This window comes from Triticum dicoccoides, chromosome 5B (genome assembly GCF_002162155.2).
Source record: "Triticum dicoccoides isolate Atlit2015 ecotype Zavitan chromosome 5B, WEW_v2.0, whole genome shotgun sequence".
NCBI classification, from domain to species: domain Eukaryota; kingdom Viridiplantae; phylum Streptophyta; class Magnoliopsida; order Poales; family Poaceae; genus Triticum; species Triticum dicoccoides.
Window position 1 is genome coordinate 648241403 of NC_041389.1, and position 9904 is coordinate 648251306.

Here is a 9904-nt window from a genome sequence, read left to right on the forward strand (position 1 = left end):
GCGTGCCTGCGGCGCCGCGCGAACTCACGACGCTCCCAGGCCGCGCCTCTCCCGCGCCTGACCCTGGATGTGGCCGGCCCTGCTCCCCATGACAGCGCCGCCCGCCTTTGCCCTGCAGCCCCGCTCGCCGGCGCCGCCTGGCCCCGGCCGAGCCTGCTCTGGCCAGGCCTCGTCGTGGCCTCCATCGGTTGCCCACGAGCGCCCGAGCCCCGGCACCCGCGTGCCCGTGCCCGCCCCGCTATGGCTCTAAGCCAGTGACAGATGGGGCCCAACCCCTAAAACAAAATTTTAAAAATGTTTTAAAAAAAGTTTGGAAAACAAAAAATAATATTAAATTAATTAATTAATTAATTAACTTATTTAATTCTGTTTAGTTAACTCTAATTATCTATTTAGTTAATTAAAGTCTGTTAGTTAACTCTAATTATCTATTTAGTTAATTAAAGTATGTTAGTTAACTATGTCTAGGACAGAACGACCCCCACACGTCAGTTTGACCAGTCAACGCTCTGTTGACTGCTGACATCATGCTAACGTCAGGCTGACGTCATAATTCCATTTTTTGAATTAATAATAATTCCAGAATATTGTTAAAACTTTCAAAAATCATATAAAATTATCCGTATCTCGGATGAAAAGGTTTTATACATCAAAGTTGCTCAGAACGACGAGACAAATCTAAATACGCGGTCCGTTCGTACGCCACACGTCCCTAGCATAGAAAACATTGAATTTTTCCCCCTCCGGTTCATTTGTCTGATAGACGTCTGGAACCGGGAAAACTTTCCCAGATGTTTCCCCCTTTGCCAGTATCGCCTAGCGCTGCGTTAGAACACCTCTAGCCCCGCTTATTGTCTTGTTATGTTTATGTTTGCGTGTATTTACTGTTTCTTCCCCCTCTTCTTCTCCCATAGACCTTGAGACCGCTGCTGATGCCCCTGTGATCAACTACGTCAACGACGACCCTCCTTCTTGTCTGAGCAACCAGGCAAGCCTCCCCTTTGATCAGCCCGATATCGCCCATTCTATACTCTCATGCTTGCATTATATTTTGCTACTGTTATTGATTGCTCCTATTGTGATGCATAGCCTGCTTTTGTAACCTGTTATTGTACCTTACCTACTTATCCTAAACTGCTTAGTATAGGTTGGTTAGTGATCCATCAGTGACCCCCGCCTTGTCGTTGTTGCCCCTGCTTCATCATCGACTACTCGATCAGCGTGATCGACTACCAGAGCCCGACACCTCACATCACATCACACCCTTTTTGTTGCTCGACTCTGCAGAGCTACTATCGAGTGCCGAGGGTGATCCCTCATAACGCACTCCTGATGATAATTCTGTAGTGTAGCTATTCGGTCGTGGTCATCGAGGGTGATTTCCTATTTCACCATTCCTGATACGGCTCTGTCATTCAACACCTCAAGTGTGAACCTCGAGGGTGGTCCCTCTTACGTTCACCTTGATGATTACATTGAGTGGAATCCACCGGGGGTGATTCCTCGGGTTTTCCCCTTGATGTTTGGACACACGGTTACCTTGACTTTACTTGAGACCATTGTTGAAGTCCGGTCGGCCCTGACGGGTACCCGCGAGTTGATGTGAAAGTCGGACGGGCCCGTTGAGCACCCACGAGTTTTCCATGTAGCACGGCCGGGCAGTCTATGCCCTTGCCGTAAGTCCATGAGACGGGGCGACGGGGTCACCTTATCGCGAGTCTCTGCTCGTTTCTGCGAGCCCCCAATGCACTAATAGGTTTGGGTATTTGTTCTGAGTTGGCCTCTGGCCTTTACGCACTAACCACCACGTGAGAATAGATATGGGCCTCGACGTCGTAGTATCAGCCGAAGCTTTGTCAGACGTCCAGTTCAGCATTGTGGCACGGTCGGATCGTGCTGGACATCCGAGGCGGTGCTGGTATCCACCCTGCACACAACGACCTGGAGTGCTGCGGGCGATGGGCCCAAGACCCCGGAGTGCTTAGGATGTAGACCGGCAGGGACCTCTCTGCAGAGCCTAGGTAGGGCTGCGACGTGTTGATCTTCCGAGGGCGGGCATTGACCCCAGAAAGGTGTGTCCGGCCTGAGTGATCAAGCGTGTTGGGTAATGTGGTGCACCCCTGTAGGGAAGAAATATATTCGAATACCGTGTCCACGGTAATGGACGTTCAGACTTATATGATCTTATATACCTAGAAATGGATACTTGAGATATGTGATGGATATGTGGCCCCGGGATTGCTTTCTCGCAGGGAGACGAGGAAGGATTTCTGGGCGTTGATGTTACAACATGTTTGTTAAATATTAAATTACTATTCTTTACTCTTCTACATGATGCAAGATGCTTGGAGTTGCTTGAAGATGCTAGTATTCGATAGGCTAGGCCTTCCCCCTCTATTCTGGCATTCTGCAGTCCAGTCCACAGATACAAACCTTCCTTTTGATACCAATGCATACTTAGTATAGATCTGATGCTTGCGATTACTTTGGATGAGTACTCACGGTTGCTTTGCTACCCCCTTTCCCCCTCTTTCTTCTTTCCGGTTGTTGCAACCAAATGGTGGATCCCTGGAGCCAGATGCCACCGTCGATGGATGCTACTACATGGAGACCGCCGACGACCAGGAGTAGTTAGGAGGTCCCAGGCAGGAGGCCTTTCCTCTTCGATCGTGTTGCTTTTGTGCTAGCCTTCTTAAGGCATCCTTGTTTAACTTATGTCTGTATTCAGATATTGTTGCTTCCGCTGACTCTTGTGTATCGAGCTATTATTCGCACCCTCGAGGCCCCTGGCTTGTAATATAAAGCTTGTATTATTTTATTTGTGTCTAGAGTTGTGTTGTGATATCTTTCCATGAGTCCCTGATCTTGATCGTACACATTTGCGTGTATGATTAGTGTACGATTGAATCAGGGGCGTCACACAACCACTCGCCGGGGGCGACGGTCTGGCCGTGCACCACCCATGTGCCTGATACGTCTGCAATGTATCTATAATTTATGAAGCATTCATGCTATTATATTATCTGTTTTGGATGATTATGGGCTTTATTATACAGTTTTATATTACTTTTGGGACTAACCTACTAACTGGAGGCCCAGCCCATATTGTTATTTTCTTGCCTATTTCAGTGTTTCGAAGAAAAGGAATATCAAACGGAGTCCAAACGGAATGAAACCTTCGGGGGCGTTATTTTTGGAACGGATGTGATCCAGGAGACTTGGAGTTGAAGTCAAGGAAGCTTCGAGGTGGCCACGAGGGTGCCCCCCCCTACTGGGTACGCCCCCCTGTCTCGTGTGCCCCTCGAGTGTCCCCTGACCGACTTCTTTCACCTATATAAGTCCATATACCCCAAAACCTTCGAGGAGCACAATAGATCTGGAGTTCTGCCGCCGCAAGCCTATGTAGCCACCCAAAACCTCTTGGGAGCCCTTTCCGGCACCTTGCCGGAGGGGGAACCCATCACCGGTGGCCATCTTCATCATCCCGGCGGTCTCCATGACGAGGAGGGACACTAGTAGAAAAACCCCTATTAGTCCCGGTTGGTGAGGGCCTTTTGTCCCGGTTCTTGAACCGGGACTAAAGTGTCATTACTAATGCCCTAGACCTTTAGTCCCGGTTCTAACACGAACCGTGACATATGGGCCTCCACGTGGCCGGTGCGCCGAGCCCAAACAGGAGGGCCTTTGGTCCCGGTTGGTGGCACCAACCGGGACCAAAAGATCGGTAGGTTTAAAGATCAATTTCCATAAATCTACTATCATACCCCTCAACTGTGGGCAGGAGGTCACAAACACATTGGAAAATATTTTTGGCTGTGTTATTGGCAAGCTACCATTTACCTATCTTGGCCTACCCATGGGCACCACCAAACCAACTATTTTGGACCTCATGCCTCTGGTCTGCCGTGTGGAGAGATGACTTTCGGCCACCCTCAACATGATTACATATGGAGGAAAACTCACATTGTTGAATTCAGTCATAACTTCTCTCATCATCTTCGCTCTTTGCACACTCAAACTCCCAGCAGGCATCATAGAACTTATTGACAAAATCCGCAGAAAGTGCCTCTAGACAAAGAAAACTGATCAAGGTGATAAGTGCAACTCGTTGGCATCATAGGATATGATATGCAAACCCAAAGAGTCTGGAGGACTTGGCATTATTAATCTCCAACTGCAAAGTGATGCTTTGCTTCTCAAATTTCTCCACAAGTTCTACAATCATTGGGACCTACCTTGGGTGGAATTGATTTGGAACACATACTACACCACCAAAATTCCACACGCATCCGACCCATGTGGCTCATTCTGGTGGCGTGACGTCTCTAAACTTATGCCAATTTACTGTGGATCACCAATGTGACAATTCTAAATGGGTCTTTGGCTCTGTTCTGGAAAGATGTATGGATTGGTGATGTTCTGGCCGACACCCATCCCAGAGCCTTCTCCTTTGCGTGGCTGGAAGATATATCTGTGAGGGATTTCTTGCGTAGCACATCACTTGGTGAAATGTTCCACCTACCCCTCTCCGCGCAAGCTCTTGATGAAACCCGTGACCTACAACAACAAACCATGCAGATTGATCTTATGGATCCTAATTCGGCCAATGACGAATGGAACTGTGTCTGGGGATCAGAATACTCAGCCAACAGATTCTACACCTTCTACTTTAAAGATGTCCAGGCGCACCGTACATACAAATGGATATGGAAATCAAGATCAACGATGAAAATTAAAGTTTTCGGCTGGCTACTGTTGTCACATAGACTCAACACTCGCAATATGTTGAAGAGGAGACACTATAACATTGGCACAGACTTTGGTTGCCTTCTATGCACTGCATGCCAAGATGAGACTGTGGAACACCTCTTCTTTGAGTGCACCTTCAGCCTTGCATGCTGGAATGAACTTCAAATCATGGGACATGCAGCTGACAATCGGCTAGACTGGGTGGACAAGGCCAAAGCCTCCTGGAGCCAACCTTTGTTCATGGAAATTTTCCTCTTGGCATCCTGGAGCATCTGGAAGGAAAGAAATAATAAGCACTTCACAGGAGTTCTTCCATCACAAGATTCTTGGCGTGCAAGACTCAAAGAAGACCTCTCCCTTCTCACTTATAGATTGGGAGACAAACATAAAGACTTTCTTTTTTCCTTTATCAGTTCACTGTAGAACCCCCTACCCCCCAACCCCCATTCACAAAGCGAATGGCTTGTACATAAAATCATGTAACAGACATTATACTCTTTAATTGAATTGCAGTAGGAGCCTCTCCTACCGTTTCAGGTGTCAAAAAAAAACGGTACCAAAAGGCATCCACGCGTCAGCATTTCAGTGGCTGGGGTTTTTGTTTTTTTTGGGGGGGGGGGGGGGGTGGGGGTTTTGGTGGGTTAATTTAGGTGTTTCATATATTGTGTTAGCTAGCTGTTTAATAGAGAAAAGTGTCCTCTCTTATGTCCGTGCCTGGTCGACGCTACGTACTGTACATAGAGAGGTCCTCAACACGCTAGCTAGTAAGAAAATGAAGGAAACCATTAAGTACAGAAGTTCGTCATGCATACCAAGAGAAGTGATCGATTGACCTCTCCTTCTCTGAGAGATTGGTCGAACAACAAGTTTTCGTATTATCTATCCAATGCTACTGGCTACATACATATACAATATGTAAGATCTCTTACAATCCCCTAGAATTTGAAATCAACTTCCACATGGTATTCTCTGGCTTTATTGATGACATGGTCAAGAAAGAATCCCGCCAATTCCTCTTGAATTGCTTTCATGTGATCTTGTGGTAGGAGTTCATTCCGCATCTGCCACGTCTAATTTGAAGAAGGGGGTTAATACATATATGAATGAAACTCAACAGAAATGATGGTGTAATAAAATGAAATTGTGAATATTATTGCTTACGCACTTCATATTGTCTTTTAGAGTAGCCCTGCTTATTTTTCAGAGTCGCTTTGTAGATGAACTCGCACACGTAGTATCCATAGAAATTATTCCCATCTTCCTGCCACAAGCACTTTACGAGAAATAGAGGTCAATCAAACTGATAATGAAGCATTATAAATGGCATTGATGAAAGTATAGCTATAGAATAAATGGGAGATGCGCGCAACTAGCTAGCTAGTAGTACTTACTTTCGGGTATGTATATCGCAGCTCCTTCGGCAGTCCCGGAGCTTCTGCGGTGAACTGTTTCCAAACCCTGCAAGACAAAGAAAAGAATTATTATTACTTGAGATATCAGGAAATGAACAAAAATTTGCCGATATGGTGCGATAATGATCGATTGAACTTACTTGTTGAGCAATTTAGTCATGTCCGCATAGGTTTCAGGATCTTTTCGTCTCGAGTCTAAGATGGTTACTAGTTCCCGCTCAAACTTAATCTCCAGAAGAACATAGTGGAAGCTGCGCACGCATGCATAACTCATCAATTACATTACTATAACCTCGCTCGAGTAATAAGGGAAACCGAATATGCACACGACAGTAACACTCACTTGAAGTTGTAAGGAAAGAGTATTAAATCTTTGTTTTGATTTTTGATCAACGATTGTAGCAAGTTGGCCTCGGCATCTGTGACCTTCTTTTTAACCTGAAATTCATCTATGATATTTGTGTTAATGAACCAAATATCATACATTTCTTGTTTTTTGCACTCAACGATCTTTAATCTGCATAATATAGTGAGGATAATTAATTATAAATACATGCAATGAAAGAGTCGTGCTATATATAGAGACTTAATGACAGAAATAGTACTTACAGACAGTAGCAAAATACCGTTAATTTATCGAGGGCCTTTTGATTGAAGAACTCGAAGAACTCCTCAAATGGAATAGGCGATAGATCAGTTCCAACGAGGTCGTGCTCCTCTTTAATTCTCAGATACAAAGTATTCGTCCCCCCAGACTCTCTGCAGGTTTTCATGTACCAATTATGGAATCTTCGCATCATCGTTGTTAGAGATTTTTCATCTTTGATGAGAGGCTTCCCGTACTCGTATCTGTGTTCGTCCACCTCCAAGAAATCAAAATGTACATCATCAGGCAGGTAATCTCCCAGATTGTTATAACCGGGCATCGTCCCCGGAGCATTAGCGACGATGTCGCTAGACACACTGAGCGGGGGGCACGATTGCTTTGCTTGTTCGCCGAGCTGGGCAATTTTTTTCCCAGCTGCTTGTTCTTTTAACCTTTGGTCACTGACAGTACTTCCCGGCCGGTTAGCTTCGAGATATGTCTTTGCAGTAATGCGCTCATAGTTGGTTTTCGGCAGAGACTTTGGTGGTTTCCTCAGGGCATCGATAGTGCGCTTTGCTTTCACCGGATCTACCTTCTCCTTCGGAGGTGGATGTCTCTTTGCTTTCAACCCTTCAAAGAAGTCCTTCACTTTGGTCTGCATGTTCTTCGCGTTTTCCTCCTCGGTCCTCTCATACGGTAACTTCTCTAGAGGCTTGAGAGATGGACCGTATCTGTATTACCTCCCCCCTCTAGCTGTACTGCTAGACGCCGGAATAGACAGAGCGGCTGCGGCTATCTTCTTTTGTGTTTGCTTACGAGGCAGAGGAGAAGGACTACGACGCGCCGGAGCAGCCGAGGCGGGGGCGGGTCTCTTCCGCCCTTGCTGGCGAGGCGGAGAAGGAGGAGGCTGCTGGCTGCTCGGGCGCGCCGGCGTGGGCGGAGAAGGAGGCGGAGTGCCGCCATGCGCCGGAGAAGGAGGCTGAGTGCCCTGATCACTCGCCGGAGGAGATGGTAGAGGAGGAGGCGGAGTGCCCTGACTCGCCGGAGGAGGAGGAGGAGGAGGAGGCAGAGGCGTCCAGTTCGGAAGGTTGATGAGCTCCTTCCGCCATAGGCATGGAGTCTTCAGAGAAGAACCCAACCGAATCTCCCCTTCACCCGTAGGGTGGTCAAGCTCAAGGTCCTCAAATCCGTCCTTTATTTGATCCACCATCACCCTAGCATATCCTTCTGGAATCGGCTGGCCGTGGTAGGTTGAGCCAGGTTCATTAGGTATAACAGAGCCAACAGCCGCCTTGACTTTCAATGTCATCCATCGCATCATAAGGTGGCAATGTTGAGACTCTGTGATAGCATCCACGGGGTAGCCCGTGAAGACATGCTCCAGCTGCTGAGTCTGCTCGATGGAAGCCACGCTGCTTCTCCGCTGAGATGGCGGGGTAGCTTCAGGGGAAGCTTCGGCAGGTCGTTTGCTGCGATCTGCTTCTCGTTCCTCTAGCCCTTGTATCCTTTCGTGCAGCGCCTGCAGTTGGCTATGCTCCACTTTCTTCCTTCTCTCCTGGGTTTTGTAACCCCCTGCGTCCGGAAATCCAACCTTCCACGAAAGGGAGCCTGGTGTGCCTCGTGTCCGTCCAGGGTGCTCAGGATTCCCGAGGTCCATTGTGAGCTCGTCCTTCTCTCTGTCTGGAATGAACGTCCTTTCCTGTGCTGCGGCAATATAGTGCTGAAGCTTCCTGACGGGTATTCGCAGTTGCTCTTCCGTCCAAATGCACTTCCCTGATACAGGGTCCAAGGTTCCGCCATCCCTGAAGAACCAAGTCCGGCAACGGTCTGGCCATCTCAATGTCTCTGGTTTGACCCCTTTAGCAATCAGGTCATTCTCAGCCTTGTCCCACAAAGGCTGGGCTTTGAGGTAACCACTTGACCCCGTGCGATGGTGATGCTTCTTCTTCGCAGCATTAATCTTGATTGTCACTGACATCTTCTTACTATTTTCCGATGTCTTGTGGCCCACAAATGCGGGCCATTGATATCTGATCTTCTCATACTTTCCGATGAATTCTGGTGTCTCTTCTTTGTCGACAAACATTTTCAGCTCATTCTTCCACCTCCCGAATAGTTCTGCCATCTTCTTAAGAGCATGATACTTGATCAATTGCTCTTTAACTGGCTTCTCTGGATCCTCCTCTGGCGGTAGGGTGAAATTTTCCTTAAGCGTTGTCCAAAGATCTTCTTTTTGCATATCGGAGACATAAGACGTCGGCACCTCTGGGTCTTCCTTCTTTGGCTTTAACCATTGCTGGATACTGATCGGGATCTTTTCCCTAACAAGAACCCCACACTGAGCACGAAATGCATCCCTTGTCCGGATGGGTTCAATCGGCTTGCCATCGCGCGCGATTGCTGTGGTCTCAAACCTTTCATCCGAGCGCAACTTTTTCTTCGGCCCTCATTTCTTTACCGAAGTTGAGCTCGATCCGGAGGGCTAGAGAAAAAGAAGAAAGACGATTAATTAATATGTGTACATATGAAAACAATGAATGCATCAATTAACTAGTCAGCACGGGCTTAACTAATATATATATACCTGGCCGGACTCGGTTCGGTCACCGGAGCAGTCAGCATGGTCTCCTTCTTGTACCTCCATTGGGTCACCGGAGCCATCATGAACATAGCCCTCTTCTTGTACCGGCATTAATGGGTCATCGGAGCCATCATGAACATAGCCCTCTTCTTCACCCGGTCCTTCCTGACCATCGGTGTCATTGAGAAACAATGGAACGACATCACTTCCTTGTGCGATTATCTCCCCCAACATCTCTTCTGTTGCTTCGTCTCGGGAGTGCTCCATAGTTTCTGCAAATATTGACAACATGTCAATTATTATTCAAACATGGTACATATGGATATATATTAGTGGCAAACGTAGAACTAGCTAGCTAATCACAATAAGGAATCATGTTAGTGGCCTCGACGCTGCTTCTCTAGGGTTTGGGGTGGCCTAGACAACGCTTCAAGGGTTTGGGGTGGCCTCGACACAATGCTTCAAGGGTTTGGGGTGGCCTCGATGACAACACTCTTTTAACTTGGTAAATTTGGGTGGCCTCGAGAGAGTTTGTCGGGTAGGGGCGCGGAGGGAGGGGGTAGGAGACCAACATCG